This window comes from Trachemys scripta, chromosome 3 (genome assembly GCF_013100865.1).
Source record: "Trachemys scripta elegans isolate TJP31775 chromosome 3, CAS_Tse_1.0, whole genome shotgun sequence".
Lineage (NCBI taxonomy): Eukaryota > Metazoa > Chordata > Testudines > Emydidae > Trachemys > Trachemys scripta.
The window spans coordinates 179,942,368-179,960,392 of record NC_048300.1 but is presented as its reverse complement, the minus strand read 5'-3'; the positions used below and the strand labels follow the sequence as shown (position 1 = coordinate 179,960,392).

Below are 18,025 nucleotides of genomic sequence, written 5' to 3'. Positions count from 1 at the left end.
AGCACTGTAAATGTACATACCACAGTACTTTACAGAACATATAAACAGACAATCCAAAAAGATTAGAATCTTAAGGCATGTAGTTGAGACAGGGAGAAAAGAAAAGGAGCAATTAAGAGAGGAGATGCAGAAGAATGTACAGATCAAGAGGGGATGAGATGAGGCAAAGGCAATCCTGACAATTCTGAATTAGACCTTAATGTAACTATGTAGGAATCTTGAATGAGTAATGGTTAATCTCTCAACCATGTAGGATTTATGTATGTATTGTGACAAAGTTCCTCCTCTATCTTGGTGCGTCCTGCGCTTATTGGCAGATTTTCTTGCCTCAGAGATTCACCATGTGGGTTGGGGAACAGCCCAGAGACCTTCCCCTCTGGAAGAACCCACAGTCCAGGTCAATTGGGAGGTTTGGGGGGCAACCCGGGCCCACCCTCTACTCCAGGTTCCAGCCCAGGGCCCTGTGGACTGCAGCTGTCTATAGTACCTCCTGTAACAGCTGCATGACAGCTACAACTCCCTGGGCTACTTCCCCATGGCCTCCTCCAAACACCTTCCTTATTCTCACCACAGGGCCTTCCTCCTGGTGTCTGATAACGCTTGTGCTCCTCAGTCCTCCAGCAGCACACCCTCTCCCTCTCAGCTCCTTGCTCCTCGCACTCGCACCACAAACTGAAGTGAGCTCCTTTTAAAACCCAGGTGTCCTGATTAGCCTGCCTTGATTGATTCTAGCAGCTTCTTCTTAATTGGCTCCAGGTGCCCTAATCAGCCTGCCTGCCTTAACTGGTTCTAGCAGGTTCCCGATTACTCTAGTGCAGCCCCTGCTCTGGTCACTCAGAGAACAGAAAACTATTCATCCAGTGACCAGTATATTTGCCCTCTACCAGACTGCTGTACCCCACTGGTCTGGGTCTGTCACAGTATGTATTTAATATATATGCATTCCAGTAGCACTTGTCATGTGTGAGGTACTGGCCCCTCACACAAGAAGACACAGTTCCTGGCCCCCAAAATCCGTTTAAAAAATAAGAAAAAGCTTTAGGCTAAATAACTAAACCAATTTTTGTTTCGTATACTCAGAGCACATCCTCACATATCTGGATGCTCTTCTTGTAAGCTTTAATGGAAAAAAATACAGGTAAGTGATGATCCACTCACAATATCCGAGGAGGAAAATAGACCTTTATCATGAGAGACTTTCCTTTGACTTCAACAGCCATTGGATCATGCCCAAGGATACCGATACATCCAGGCAGATGCCAAAGTATAGGTGAAGTTTAGTTAATGAGCATTTGACAATTTGGCCCCATCTGTCTAAAACATTTTGCTACAAATGAACAAAAATATTTAAAATAAATTGTATCCCTTTTGTTCTCCTTCTAAAAATCAATTATATCACCTTAAATTTTAATTCTCAAACTAGATTCTATTTCCAAGCAGTCATGATTTCGTGTTTAATTCAGATTTAGAGTCACAGGACTGGAAGGGACCGCAAGAGGTCATCTAGTCCAGTCTCCTGACTAATAAGTATTATCAAGACCATCCCTGACAGGTGTTTGTCTAATCTGATCTTAAAAATCTCCAATGATGGAGATTCCATAACCTCCCTAGGCAATTTAGTCCAGTGCTTAACCACCCTGACAGTTAGGAATTTTTTTCTAATGTCCAACCTAAACTTCCCTTGCTGCAATTTAAGGCCATTGCTTCCTGTCCTATCTTCAGAGGTTAAGAAGAACAATTTTTCTCCCTCCTCCGTGTAACAACCTTTTATGTACTTGAAAACTGTTATCATATTTCCTCTCAGTCTTCTCTTTTCCAGACTAAACAAACCCAATTTTTTCAATCCTCCCTCAGAAGTCATGTTTTCTAGACCTTTAATCATTTTTGTTGCTCTTCTCTGAACTTTCTCCAATTTGTCCACATCTTTCCTTAAATGTGGCGCCCAGAACTGGACACAATACTCCAGTTGACGCCTAATCAGCATGGAGTAGAGCGGAAGAATTACTTCTCGTGTCTTGCTTACAAATACTCCTGCTAATACATCCCAGAATGATGTTCGCATTTTTTGCAACAGTGTTACACTGTTGATCATATTTAGCTTGAGGTCCCCTATGATCCCCAGATCCCTTTCCGCAGTACTCCTTCCTAGGCAGTCATTTCCCATTTTGTTTGTGTGCAACTGATTGTTCCTTCCTAAGTGGAGTACTTTGCATTTGTACTTATTGAATTTCATCCTATTTGCTTCAGACCATTTCTCCAGTTTGTCCAGATCATTTTGAATAATAATCCTATCTTCCAAAGCACTTGCAACCCCTCCCAGCTTGGTATCATCCGCAAACTTGATAAATTTACTCTCTATGCCATTATCTAAATTATTGATGAAGATATTGAACTGACCCAGAACTGATCGCTGCAGGACCCCACTCATTATGCCCTTCTAGCATGACTGTGAATCACTGATAACTAGTCTCTGGGAACGGTTTTCCAACCAGTTATGCACCCACCTTATAGTAGCTCCATCTAGGTTGCATTTCCCTAGTTCGTTTATGAGAAGGTCATGCAAGACAATATCAAAAGCTTGCAGAAGTCTTTTCCAAGAGAGGGGAAAAAAGCTCCAAAGAGTTCCTTAATGTCTCTACTCATGTATATAATTTGAAAAATATGCGTATAAAATTAATTTTTGGTACCACTTACCAAAATACAGTATATGTTCTGCTGTAATGAAACAATATTATCCAATCAGGTACGTGCTGGTTAGTTAGTAATCCTCCTAAAAATAAGTTTTGGGCAATGTTTGCCACAATGGATATTTCATAGCTATTAATTCTAGTGACTAGCCACACAGATTTGAGATGGTCTAATGTAATATTTTATTAATTCCTCCAATTACATCGTGAACAAATTAGTCCTCTTTCACATATTTGCCACATTCCATCAAAAACCATGTGGAATAATCCCTAAAAGCCTCCTATATTAAACAGTATCTCTTATTTCATTCTTTATAAGCCTTTCAGTAGCTTTATATTCCATCTAAACTATAACTGATAAAAAGAATATAAATATACTTTTTGTGTTCTGAACTATCAACTTTTATAAACAAGATGTTCTAATTTTAAATTACTCTGTTGTGGATTAAATACATAGATATTCTCAAAGTCCACAAAGAAGATATCCTTTACATTGTATTCAGTACCATTTAATATGGAATAATTTAACTTTTCTTCTGGATTAAAAAATGTTTTTATTAACTATGTGGAACTGATCCTTTATTAAATAATTCATTTCAAATAACACACTATCATAGTGTAATTACTTCTTAAAATATCGAAATCAAGTTATAGATGCTTTACAAAGACTGTGTTTAATAAGTGGCCTGGTTAAGTTTAATTTAAAAAAAATTACTTTGGGGACTGGCTAGCTCAAGGACTGATAATGAAATACAGAACCTTGAAACAAGATATAAATGTTGAACAGTGAGGGTAATTAAGCATTGGCACAGATTGCTAAGGGATGTGGTAAATTCTCCATCGCCTGGAGTCTTTAAATCAATACTGGATTTTTGTTTCTAAAATATATGCTCTAATTCAACCACAAGTTATTGGAATATAGGAATCGCTGTGTGAAATTCTATGGCCTGTGTTATGTAGCTGGTCAGAGTAAATGATCACATTGGTCCGTTCTAACTTTAACAATCTTATGCCTCGAAAACCTTTTCTCTCTAGGTCGCTACTTAAAGTTAGCAATGATCGAAAGTCATTATCATCAAAAGGATGAGTAGTGACCCTATATAAACTAGTCTAAAAATTATTAAAATCATCATTACAGCTGACGTCTTTACTGGCAGTTTAAAAAAACAACTGCATGTCAGCTGAAACCGATGCAGCAGAGTAGATACACTCCCTCAGAGTTAAAACAATCAAGTTAACTCCATTAATTGATATTGAACTGATTGATTTATCTAATGTAAACAGAGCTTACACTAAATAGTCACAGAGACTCTGGCCTTGGCTACACTACAGAGTTTTGTCGACGCAAGTTACACTGACAATCAAAAACTAATATAATTGCATCACTTGTGCATGTTCACACAATGCTCCTTCTATCAGTAGATAGCACTGACATAGAGAGCAGTGCACTGTCGGTAGCTATCCCACTATGCTATTCACCACCTTCAGCAGCTAGGAGGTGTGGGAAGGCAGAATGGATCAGCGCATGATGGGTGTCGCTTCAATGTCCCATGATGCAGTTTTTTCCATCCCATCATTCCATGGGCCTCCGACAGTTTTGCAGTATTTTTCAATGGTCCCTGTTTACTGTGCGCTCGCCATCTGTGACTGAAAGGATGGGTCCTGCACTGCTCTCTACTATTGTGGTCACTGTTATGAACACATCGCAGCTGGTCATGCAGTATATTATGAGCACCCAATCTGAACAGGAATCAGAGACGCCTGACCTGCTGTGTGCCATGGAAAGAAACACCAGATTACTTTTGGGATTCAGGAGCTGCACATGGTGGACCATGGCTTTTGGGCTCGGGAAACAAGCACTGAAGGGTGGGATCGTATCGTTATGCAGGTCTGGGATGATGAGCAGTGGCTGTAGAACTTTCGGATGCAGAAAGCCACCTTCCTGGAACTGTGTGCGGTGCTCGCCCCAACACTGTGGTGCAAGGGCACCAAAATGAGAGTTATCCTCTTGGTGGAGAAGCACGTGGTGATCGCTGTGTGAAAGCTGGCGACTCCAGACTGCTACTAAACAGTTGTGAATCAGTTTGGAGTCAGGAAGTCCACCATTGGGGCTGTGTTAACCCAAGTGTGCAGGGCCATTAATCACATTCTGCTATGAAGGACTGTGACTCTTGGCAACATGCATGAAATAGTGGATAGCTTTGTGGCAATAGGATTCCCTAACTGCGGCGGAGCGATAGATGCCACACATATCCCAATTTTGGCTCCAGACCTATCTTGTGATAGATGGTCTGAATCTGTAAAAAGCAACAGAGACCCTCTGTTGCTCTTGTGATAGAGTACATCAATAGAAAGGGGTACTGCTCTATGGTATTGCAGGTGCTTGTGGATCACGATGGCCATTTCACTGACGTCAATGCATGGTGGTCCGGGAAGGTACATGACGCACATATCTTCGTGAACACTGGCCTATACAGAAAGTTGCAAGCAGGGACTTTCTTTCCAGACCAGAAGATTCCAATGGGGAATACTGAAATGCCCATAGCGATCCTGGGAGACCCAGCCTACCCCTTACTCCCGTGGCTCATGAAGCCTTATACGGGAAATCTGAACAGCAGCAAGAAGCGCTTCAACAATAGGCTGAGCAGGTGCAGAATGACCGTTGAATGTGCCTTTGGCAGATTAAAAGCTCATTGGCACTGCCTTTATGGCAGGCTAGACCTAAATGAGGAAAATATTCCCATGGTCATAGCAGCATGCTGTGTGTTCCATAATACTTGTGAGGCTAAGGGTGAAAAGTTTCCCCCGAGGTGGAGCACAGAGGCAGATCACCTGGCAGCTGATTTTGAACAACCAGATACCAAGGGTATTGGAGGGGCACAATGGGGCGGGGCTATTCGAATCAGGGAGGCTTTGAGGCACCATTTTGACAATGAGCTCCAGTAATGTGTCTATCTATACAGCACTCTGCCATGCTTTAACTTGCTGCCTTGCATGAAAATGTTGATGATTCCTGACCATGATTTGTATTCAACAAATGATCAAATTGCCACTGTGTATTAATTCCAGCAGCAACGACAGTATGTAGGAGACAAAGATTGGTTATCTTTCAGAGAGTATGTTTTTATTAAATACCAATTAATAACACACACAAAAGGCTTAGTGGGAAAGGAGATAACAATGAAGGGCAATGTAGGCTCTATAGTTGTGTATAACTCCATCTATCATTTTGGAAGCTGTCCAAGAGGGTGGAGTGAACAGGGTACCAGGACGGGCAGGGAAGTTGCAAGGAATATATGGGAGGAGTTTGGGGAGGGCATGGAAAGCAGTTCTGTATTGGCTGAAGAGGGGGTGAGCACACATGAATTCAGACTGTAGTGTGATTAGGGACTTCAACATCTACATTTGCTTCTCCATCACTTTTATCATCCACTCCTGGACCATTAAAATTCGCTACTGGGTCTCCCTTCTGTCGTGCCTGTATATTTTATCATTTTCTTTAAAGTCTCTCTCCATGCCCTGAATTCTTGTTTTTCGGCCTCTGAGGATTGCAGCAACTCCCAAAGCATGTCCTCCTTGCTCCTCCTTGGTTGCTTCCTTATCTGGCAGAGGTGCTCCGCCCGTGTGTTGGGGGTTCCCCTGAACGCCACATCTGCAGAAGCATGATTGTTAGTGCACACAAAGCATCAAATCATTATAATAAAATGCACCTTTTTAAAAATACAAATCAGCTTGTCACTGTCCTTTGGCAAACACACAGCTTGGCGAAAGCCCTAAACATGGTGAGTTCGGCCCGGGGGTGAGGTGGGGTCAAGATGGGGCAAAGAATCTTGGTATTTTTTTAAGGGGATTACTGCAGGTGACTAGGGACAATATTGTAAATTCTGCCACCATTTTCCACAGTCAGGAGTCATTGAAGCCAATATCTCATTCCTGAAGGTAAGCAAGGATGCAGGGGTGCATCTCCTTCACACGTGCGGCTTCAGACCAGGTACCTATGCTGCTCACCTATGTGCCGCTTTGGTTCCAGCACAAATGATTGCCGATTGGTGCAGAAAAGTTCCCTAAAATGAGTGAAGGAACAAAGCCAAGGAACCTTCGGCAGAGGATTCACAAGTATGTCCAGGAAAGTTTCCTAGAGATCTCTCTGGAGGATTCCCGTGAAATCTTGGTGTGCATTAACATGCTGTTCCGCTGCACTGCTTAGCTGCACAGTGGAATGTGAAGCACAGGCAAACACAGCTAGTTTCATACATTTCTATCCCTTCACCCACTTCTAGAATATACAAAGCAAAGGACAGCTCTACCTCATATAAACGAATAGCATCAACTCAAAAAGATCACTTACCAAATCTCTCCTCTCCCGCATTATGCGCACCAGAGACGGACTCCTGGGACTGGCTAGACCTCTCCGGAGTGGAAAAGAAGTGCTGACTCGCCACACCACCGGACAACTCTGCTGTGTGCTCCACACTCAACCTCCTTGTCCACAACTTCATCCTCTGGGTTGAGTCCGCGGACTGCTGTCTCCAGCCCTGTCAAAGTATCCACTGGGCTCTTGGCGGTGGAGGTGGGGTCGCCGCCAAGGATGGTCTCCAGCTCTTAATAGAAGCGGCAGATCTTCAGCACAGCACCAGAATGATGGTTTGACTCCCTTGCCTTCTGGTACACCTGCCTCAACTCCTTTATCTTCGCACGGCACAGATGTGTGTCCCGTTCATAGCCCTTATCCAACATACCACAAGAAATCTGATCATAGGTATAGAAGTTCCTATGGCTGGATGGAGCTGGGATTGCACAGCCTCCTCTCCCTACAGTACCAGCAGCTCCAATAACTCAGGTGTGCTCCAAGCGGAAAAGCATTTCCTGCATTGAGCCGCCATGGTCAGCTGGGAAGATGCAATGTAAGCTGTCCACACAGAGCAAACAGGAAGTGGAATTTCAAAAATTCCCAGGCCTTTAAAGGGGGAGAGGCAGAAGCCTGTGTATCTGGGTGCAGGGCAGCAGAGTTCGAACTGCTGACCAGAGCGGTCAGCATGGGCATTATGGGACACCTCCTGGAGGCCATGTAAAGCAGCACAACCAAGCGCAGCGTCTACACTGACACTTTGTCAATATAACTTTGCTGCAAAAAGCCATATGGCTCTCATTGAGGTGGCTTTATTTTGTCAGCAAAGCAGGAGAGTTTTGTTAGCGGAAAGAGCATTGCAGTGTGCACATCTCCACTGTTTTGTCAATGATAGCTGACTTTTGTCGACAAAACTCTCTAGTATAGACAAGACCTCTACTACTCTCTAATGCCTACCACTTATCCCTGCCAGTATGGAAGCATGTTGCTGGCGCATTATGAGAGCTTTGCAATGCCACTATGTCTCACTATGGCTTTTTGGGTATATAGAGGACTTCAGTTTCTAGGGCTATCTATCAGGTATCTTTGAAAAGCACTCAATTCATGTAAAGGGAAATTTACAACCTTTTTTTGGTTTTTGTAAGTGCTGGGGTGGAGGGGAGAGGAAAGACATTTCTAACTACAACTATCTGACAAACAAGAGAACAGTTATAATTAGATAATCCAAGGTGTCAAATAAGGTGTAGGATCTACTAACAAACCACACACTGTAGTTCACTGTGATTCAGTCTTTTTGCCACAAAAGAACACAACCCCCGCTATGTGAATGGGAATGACATGTACATATGATATGCAATCCTGCTCCCATTAAAATAAATGGGAAAATTCCCACTGAGTTCATTGGGAGCAGAAGAGGGAGCATGACAATATTATCAGTGAACCTTTCATAGGATCCCATGGTATTTAGTGAACCTTATAATGGATCTCTATGAAAACACTGATATTGTTTTGAATTAATCATCCATTAAAAATCACAGTAACACTAACTCTAATCACAGAAACAGCTTTCAGAAGAGCTGTTTTAAAATGCATTTTTTTCTTGAAGGAAATTATTCAGCTACCATTACGTCAATAAATTACATCAGCTAAAGCATAACAAAGTCTTGTTCCTGCAAATACCTGAACTTGGCAAACTTAGCACCAATTCTTCTGTTTGTTCTGTACAGCCTTGGCTCCTAAAAGTGACTTACGTGGGGTCTGTTGTGGGCAGAATTGTTTAACTGATGGTCAAATATATTCAGACACCATGATATGATTGCCTTCTATGTTTCTGGTGCCAGAATTTGAGACAATATTATTTTTAGCACAATAGACTTACTTATTTCTAATTAGTTATGTGAAAATTATTTACTTGAGGTCAATTGTGAATTTCTTGTTTTAGCTAAAATAATCTGTTCCCTAGCTTCCACTAGAAAGACTGCTGAATACCTTTATATACTTATTTTTAAATGTATGTTAATTTAAAAATTTCAATGCAAAAGAACATCATCTACCCTTGCCACAACTTTCCACTTCCCAGTGAGCAAAACACCTCTTCTCTCCTCCAGCTCCCTCCTTAAACACCATTTATTTTGCGAAGTCTTCCAGCTATGAGATCACCATTGACAATTTGCCTCACTTTTCACATTTCTATTATTATCCCATGGATCATATTGATATGAAATAGATTGAAATGTCCTCAGGATTGTCTTTGCTGTAAAGTTTTAAAATAATAATTATTAACATGTACCAATGTAAAATAAATAACATCAAACAGTAATACTAATCACGGATTTGGAACACTGTCTGGAGAATTTGGATTCCATAAACAAGAACAATTATTTCAGCAGTTGTTGAGAGCCATGTTCTTGCTACCCTATGTTTCATTCTGTTTAAAGGCCATTGCACCCATTTTTTCTCAGACTCTGACATTTTTCAGCAGTCTGAAATTTCAAAAGATAATAAGCACCTTTCTACATGAATAAGCTCAGGAGTTTGAACTAAGATGGCAACATGAGTGTTTTCCCATGCCTTGCCGGTGGTAACATCCTACCCCGAACCTCATCTTTGCAGCTGTTCTTGTATACAGCATTTCCCTAGCTTACCATTTCTTTTCACTGTGCTGCTGCTGTACCCTGTACTCCTAGGCTAAGGCCATGTGCAGAAGTTACAGCACAGGGCATGGATTTTCAGCATAATGAGGGAAAATAAACAGTGAGGAGGGCAGGAGAGAGCGAATATGAAGAAGCAAATAGAACTGATGCATGCAAAATCTGGAAGGGAAGGAACAAAGCTACAGTGGAAAGAGGGAAAAGAAATAAACAGAATGTGAAGTCGTGTGAGACACAAATTCAGGAGTAACAGACACACAAGTGAAAAGTGCAGATGCAATAATCTGATGGCACCATAACAAACTGCAGGACTAAATCTGAGTCGTGATGGTTGGGGTTAGGAGCTCTGCAGAGGGATCACCCTGTTCTCTAATAACCATAGGCTAAATGAAGAACCAGGCAGACTAAAAGTCCCCATGATGCAAGACCTCTGCAATAGGAATCCTTTAAGACAGCTCTAAAAAGGAAGGGGAGAGTAGACATTTAGTCCAGTCCACACTGACAAAACAACCAAGTATAAAAAGTGAGTTTAAAAACCATACTCAAGCTGTTTTAAAACATCATAGGCAAGAGACAGGACAAAATGGAAAGAAGAGGGTTGCAAACTTTCATGATATGTGACAGATATTTACAATTCTAATTATGTTTAAAACAAGCTTACCCATTAAATCTAATTTATAATTGCCCAGCTTCCTTAATTAAATCAAAAGTAATGTATGTTGTTATTTTAATCATGGTTATAGGCTTATCTTGCATTCTTTGCACATCCAAAACACCTGTTAAAATCAATGGGAGTTTCAACTGCATAAGGCATACAGAATTGGGTCCGTTATTATGAATGTGAGAAAAAGATAAATGTACATACTGCATATTGTATCTATAACTATCTTTCTACCTCTCTTTGTATAAATGATTTGATTTTAATCAGGGATACAAAATATAATAAAATTAGAATCCCAATTAAAAAATTAAACAAGTGAAAATTTGATGAATGGAGCTAGAAGATCAGAAATAATAAGATACAAAAATGAATAAGGGGAAAATTCAAAGACAATGTGTTTTTAAAAAAGCAATAATGCTATTGGCCAGAAATTTTCTCTATGAAAGTTCTAAAATTTAATTTATTTAGGTTTACGTACCTAAAATGATAAGGAAGCAAAATTTCTGCACATAGGGAGCATATGAACTTATATCTAAGTCCTGCCCACTGCTATACTGGGGTTGAAGCTGTTACAGAAAACAAGCAGCAGGGATGTATCACTCCAAAGCACTTAAGAAAGCAAAGGGGAGAAAGATGAGGTGTCTCGGCTACAGGTGATGCAGTCTACACACCAGGCCCTCAAGAGGATATGGTCTGCTAGCTAGAAGGAACATCTAGTCCTCCAGCCAGCTAGTGTATATGCTACAGATGCAGAATGTTGTATCCAGAGGCACTTCCAACTCCTTTCAGCAACCCAAGTGAACCCTGCGGTGATTCCTCTATCATGTGTATCCATAGGAATTCTACCCTGGCCACCAGGATTCCAACAGCAGCAAACTCATCTGCTACTGTCTTTCTTACACTATACCCATCCACCTAGGCAACTTGCCTTGCAGTTCTGGCCAGGGCAAGATTTGACTTTGTTTGTATTATATAAACAGTAAGCTGTCAAGTTGTGCCTTTTTTTTCTTGGTAGAGTTACACAAATAGATTGGGGGGTGGGGAGAGGGAATGAAAACATTTCTGACATTTGCTTTTAGAGTACTACGGTTATGTAACACTGTGACAAACTAACAACTGAAAAGGCTAAGCACCATGACAAATTACCACAGTCTCAGGCTTTGAATCTGCTTATCAAACTAGAGAACATCTTAATAGATTGATAAGCAACGTACTAGTAAAGTGTGAAGACATTTTGATGTTTATTCTATGATTAGCTATTCCATTCATTAAATATATTTTTGAAGCATATGTGGGATCTATGTATACTGACTTACATCTGCACAAACAAAATCCAAGCAGCCAAAATCTACTTGGTTTACCTCAATACTCCCTTCCCCCAGACACTCACATACACAGACTACTTCTAAAAAACAAAGGTAAAAAATGAAAGGTGTAGTTATATGTCATGGCATATATCGGTATATGTTTAAAAGATCAGACCATTCAAAAGAACAATTATATTCACAGCCCTGCTCCTAGTGAAGTCTATAACAGAACTCCCATTGAATTCAATGGGAGCAGAAGCACGCCTTTTTTAAAAGGTGAGTATTGCATAATGAAGATTAAAGACATTTTTAATTTTTTTCTTGATACTGACAGCAACTCAGACTACTTTATGAATTTATTTATTTATTGGGAGAGTTGGGAATGGAAGGAGAAAAGTAATAAAAGTATGAATTAAAATTACTCTCAGTCCCCAAACTTAAAATGGATAATACAGAAGACTTTTCAATTGAACTGATATTGCTAAAATGTTTTCTTTACAAACACATACTGTCAAAGAAGCCATAGTATGAATATCAGTATATATCTGAGAGCTTGCCATAGAAACAAACTGCTGTGTAAACAATATATTTTGAGGGGACTGGCGAGAATAAATTTTACGAAGATCAAGGTTGTTTTCACACCTTTCTGTTGCTCTGGTTTGTCCAGATTTTGTTGTGTACCATATTCTGCCTAATAAAGCCATTGCTTTTACTACTTAGTCTTATGTATAAATGGCTACTGATGATCCTTCTAGCTCAGCAATTTAATACGACAAGAGCAGAGTTCAGATCCGCAAAAATGTTTGCTATAAAATTTTACCATTGTGGCTCCTGAAATCATTAGGAAAAGGCCTCTATCTTTTAATATATCTGCTGCATGAACATCTTTGCAATAGCATAGCAATCATACATGGATTCAATATTTCACTAACTGGCCATGTCACAAGCCTGAAAATAATCATGTTTCATTTCTAATTAAAATTGGGTCGATCTTTGTAAACTGGCCCCCTCAAAAAATGTTATACTGTTATCGAAAAGGTTTCCTCTTAATTAAAAAACATTGCATATCCGGATGCCCCTAATTCCTCCGATAGCCTTACTATAAAATCTTTAGATTCTAAATTAATTCTGAAATCGATACCTTTAAATTATCTCTTGGTAGCAGATGGGATCTTGAGGCCACCTTGCAGAGGGGAGAAGATTTTTGCAGTGGGGGAGGGAGAGGGACTGAATGCTCGAAGGCAGCCGCCCGAAGCAGTTGGAGGGCTGCTCTGCCTGTTCACATGCTGCTGCATGCAGCTGCCAAAAGTACAGATCAGTCTTCGCTGCTACTGCCCGGTGATTCATTTTCAGGCTGCTCATCAGGACAGGAGAACTGTCCTCTGCAATGTTAATGGGTTTTATAGCACGCCCAGGAGAGCACCCTGACCTGGGGGATTCCATAAAAGGCTAAGAACTAACCTGCCACGCCTCCACCTCCACCTGGGAGAGCGCAGAGCACCTGGCGTGGGGGATGCTGGGTCTGTATCTTCTGAAGATGAGGCCCAGCAGTAAAAGGAAGGTCGCTTTCCACAACCCCACAAAACATACCCAGCTGGGGCTGTTTTCAGGTGCCCCCCAGGGTCTGACTTTCCACAGACTTTGATGAGTAGGAAACAGGGCTGCTCGGCATCTGGTGCCTCGGCCGCTGTGTCACAAAAATCCTCCCCCTCTGCAGGGGGCTGGGGAGAGCTCCTGTCTGGAGGAGGACCCCGGCCGGATCGGTTTACAGCCTCCCCTCGCCGTGCCAATTACCGCCGCGGATTTAGAGCAGTTACATAATGTTATGGTGCACGGTGCACCCCACCATGATCTTCACACCAGCCCCCAGCCCCGTATCACTGAGGAGCAGAAAGGCGCAGCTGTCACCTCCGCCTCAGGACCACATCTCCAACAGCTTCTGAGTCAAGGGACAAAGCTGTGAGGCGCAGGGAAGCGCAGTCGGTAACGGCAGAAGAGAAAGGGCTCGTGTTTGTGGGGTGGGAGGTACAGGAGGGAACGGCGAGGAATCTGCGGGGTGCAGAGAACTGCCAGGAGGGTCTAATTCCTGCAGATCCAGAAGGTGCGGGGTGATCTGGTATGTGCAAAAGGGGCTCTCGGGGAGATCTCGTGTGTGCAGAGAGGAGGCTGCAGAGGACTGGTGTATGCAGAGAAGGGGTTGCAAGAGGATCTGTGGTGTGCAGAGAGGGAGCCGCGGGGATCTAGTCTGTGCAGAGGGGTCCGATGTATAGAGAGAGGGGACTGCAGGGGGGATCAGGTAAGAGAAAAGAAGGAGCTGCATAGGAAACGTGTGCAAGTAGCTGTAGTGGGGACCCAGTATGCGGAGAGGAGGTAAAGGGCGGGGGAGGCTGGTAGGTGCAAAGAGGGAGCTGCTGGGTTCTGGTAAAGGGATGCGGGCGGTCTGGTGGGTGCAGAGAGGAGGTTGCAGGGAGATCTGGTACCTGCAGAATGGAGGAGAGGTATGCAGACGGAGCTGGTATGCGCAGAGGCAATAAAGGGAAGGTCAAGTTGGTGCAGAGGGGCTTGTTGTTGGTATTTTAGTAAGAGGCTGCAGAGGGGTCATATGTGTGCAGAAAGGAGTTGGGGCTGCGAGAAACGCTAGGGAAGGTCTGGCATGTATTTCTAGCAGCATCTTTTAAGATACCGAGGGAGGAGGGGTCTCGCTCTAAACCGCTGTTGTTACGCAATGTGGGGTCTCCAGAAGTGTTCAACGTCTTCCCCCTTCTTTCTACCAAACGGTCCCCTGTATCCCATTATTCTGGATATTTCAGCCTATGCATGACCCTTCTATGCAGAATGAGACACAATTAAAAAAAAAACTGTACTGAGCACACACAATTCATGTACTAACAAACTCCGTTTGCAAATTCAGGAATGTGCCTCTTATAGGTTGGCCAAATACCTGGGAGGTATGGAAGGAGGGGAGAAGGGAAGTTCCCACTTTTGAGGTACACTCCCAGTATATGTTTCCTCTTAGCTCTCTAACTCGTTATTTTAAAACGTTTTATTCTTAAACTGCACTTTTTGCTGCCCTTGCCACATTCTTCCTTGTATGTACTACCTGCGTCGAGACCTCCTGCCTAAATTCCCTTCGAGATTGACCTGTCCCAGTCCTTTAGCTATAAAACATGCTAGATTTCTTAATAACACAGAACAGAGCAGTCAAGCGACAGCAGCTTTTATGAAATCTTTCTTGACTGGTTGGGTCACCGAGAAAAACGTCCCGATTCCCACACGAGTTCTGCCGATCTGCCCCAACTTGCCTCTCCTTTGTTTTGATCTCTGGAAATGAAATTCTCCTTTCGTCTCCCCTCCCTCCTTCTCACGCCTTCCTGTGGGAAATGACTTGGATTGCACACCAGCTTTTGTTATCTCCACCCACCTCCATTTTCACCTCGTTCTATTCCCAAGTAAACAGGAGCGCAGCACATCCACCGTGCAGTTTACCACATCAGAGGAGTGAGATGAGCGCGCTTATTCCAAAGCTTATCCCTGAAAACATCTTGCAGATGCATAAAAGGGTGGACCACTTAAAAGAAACATCTGTCACACAAACCAAGTCTATCAAGAAAGTAATCGCAAGGATCTCTAGCAATTTGCTCTTCACAATGGGTTTGATGACCTTGCAGGGACTACTGATCTTCCTCTTAATTTTCGCATGATCTGTTTGCACTGGAAAACATAATGACCTTTTCTCTATTGCTTTTCAAGTGATTAAAAATGTCAAAGGCTTCCGGCTATCAGCAAAACATGCCCAAACGCAAATTATTAAGCGAGCGATCAATGCCTGCTTTTGATGTTGGTATTTATATCCTAATCAATATAGCAGTCAGTCTCTCATCTTAAAACAGGTCAAGGCAGATTGCTGTGGACACAATTTCCCTCCATTTGGTCAATAAAAACAACAAGGCACACAAAGTATTAAGAAAGGAAAAGCAATGTTACACAACTTTGCTCGTTACGATTTGTAAGCGCTAAAAAGAGGCAGAGATAACCACATTGCTTTAAGCTTTTAAGTACTAACATATGGCACAAAAGCCTCCTTCTATTTCCATCCTATCCAGTTCATCCACTTTCACTAGCAAACACTTCTGCCACTTTTCCGGGGGGAAAGAAATCTGCACCGACAGGATGTCAGACAGTTTGACACTTTACAACCCTCTCATTTTATCCCCCACTTCTATCAGCAACAGAACTTCGCCATCTGGATCTAAAGATGTGTGTATGTAGGAAAAGGTTTCTATTTATAGATTTAAAAATCATATGTAGTTATACTCACCCTCCGCCTATTGCCAAACCCCGCAGCGGACTTTAAAAAGTAATCCCAATCCTCAAATATCGTGCAAGCAAACACTTCACAGTTCACTTTCTCTTTTCACCATCACAAGATGTTCGCCCCCCTCATCCTTTATTGCTAGCAAACAGCGGGATGAAGCAAAGCCGACAGCACTTTAGTTTATTGTAACCATGCATTTCACCGCATCCATGCAAAAGATACAGTGGTGCAAGAAATTCCAACCCCACCATGAACCCTAAATTAGCATCCAAGAGAAAGGGAACACTTACAGTTTGCGTTGTGTGCTGTCACCTGAAGCAAAGAATAAAACTCAAAAGGGCAGATTTCGAGAGAGAGAGAGAGAGAAGTATTTAATTCAGATCAATGGTGAATCGGTCCCTGCCTCCCCCGCTCTCTCTGCGGCTTAAATCCCCTTATAGAGCGCGCCAGCAGCTGCTTCCACACGTTCCTCCGCTTTGCTCTGCACTGCAGATCGGGAATCCCAGAGAAATTCAAGGTTCCCTTGCTGGATGGAGCTACCTGCGCACGCGCCGCCAGTTCCCCGAGCCGATGGAGTGTCAGATTTTGTTCGCCAAGAGATACGAGCATGCGCATTCACAACAGCGAGGCCGCTGCCCTTGCTTCTGCTCTCACCTGCCATCAGAGATCGGCTCCCTGAGCAAAACCGAGTGTGGGGGGCAGGGGAGAGGAAAAGAACAAAGGGGGGGGGGGGCGGGGGGACTCAGAAGGGGAGGTAAAACAGGGAAGGGAGAGTGAAGGAACAAAAACAGAGTGACGAGATCAGTAAAACGGGGAAGGACAAAAAAGGGGGGAAAAGGAGCAAAAACATTGAGGAGGGGAAGCAGGCGGGCTACAACACTGGGGAGCGAGAAAAGAGGGGCAGTCACGAAAAGACCAATAAAAACGAGGAGGACAAACGCAGGGGACAAAAACCACAACAGGGAGTGGAACAAAAATGTGTTGTTGGGGAAGCGCAAACATTCAGGAGGAGGGGGCAGGTGAGCAAATGCATGGTGAAAGAAGCAAAAAAGGGAGGGTACTGGGGAGCATATCTGGAGAGGGGGCAGAGGAAAAGAAACAGGGAAGACAGGGACTAACATAAAAGAGGGTTTTTTTGGTTTTGAACATCACCTTTTCAGGCCTTCTGTACACTCAATTTTTCTTTCATCTGCAGGTCACCTTTAAGAAATTGTCAACTACTACACACAGTTGTCCATCATTGAACATTAAAATGGAGGGGGAATATAGTCTGTTTTGTCCCTGAATTCTTTCAGTGGTCAAAGAAAAAAATATTGGGGCAATACATTGCTTTCACAAAAGTGCTGTCTACATACCCTTTACACACATACTGGGCTGTTTTATCGAATGTAAAGAGTGCATTGTCACTGACAGTTTATTTCCACAACAATTTCAAAAGTTCTATAAGAAAATGGATGTTAGCTGACTAGTTTTAGTTTAGCTAGCCATGTTCCCTCATTTAATATGATAAACAGGTGACTGATCCCCTTCTTTATATTGTTATTAATATGAACATTAAAAATTTGTATTGCGCTAGCTCCTAGAGGCCAGGGCCCCTTTGTGCTAGGCACTGTACAGACATGTAACAAAGAGACAATCCCTGCCCTGAAGGTTTTATAATCTACGGCCTTGATCCTGCAAAGATTCACAGGCTTGATTAACTTTACGCAGTGTGAATAGTCCCACTGACTGTTCACAATGCATACAATTAAGCAATGCATAAATCAAATGTGTAAGACTGTAGACTACAGGTGAATACAACAAACAGACAAAGGGAGCATAAGGAAATAATGCTAACTGTGGAAAGCAGTACTCATTGGAAACCAGATGCCTGACTATTTTCGAGGTGTTTTTTTAGGCATCACACCAGAGAAGAGTTTCAAGCAAGGATTTGAAGAAAGATATTATTATTTAATTGCACACAGTTGATTTAACTGTGGTTAATAATCATCATTAATTATTACTGTTAATTTACTTTTTATTGTTGAAGTGCCCGAAGGCCCAACCACGTTCGAGG

General features: G+C 42.5%; 1 protein-coding gene across 2 annotated transcripts in view; it reads right to left on the bottom strand.

Moving 5' to 3' along the window:
- VSNL1 (visinin like 1) overlaps window positions 1–16,519 on the bottom strand; it is a 144,470-nt gene extending 127,951 nt beyond the window's left edge. The window contains exon 1 of one of the 2 annotated variants that reach the window (XM_034766547.1): window positions 16,260–16,519. The gene's annotated coding sequence lies outside the window, so the exon portion shown is untranslated. The remainder of the gene's footprint in view (window positions 1–16,259) is intronic. The other variant, XM_034766546.1, reaches the window with a different exon arrangement.
- Between the last annotated feature and the right edge of the window lie 1,506 nt (window positions 16,520–18,025).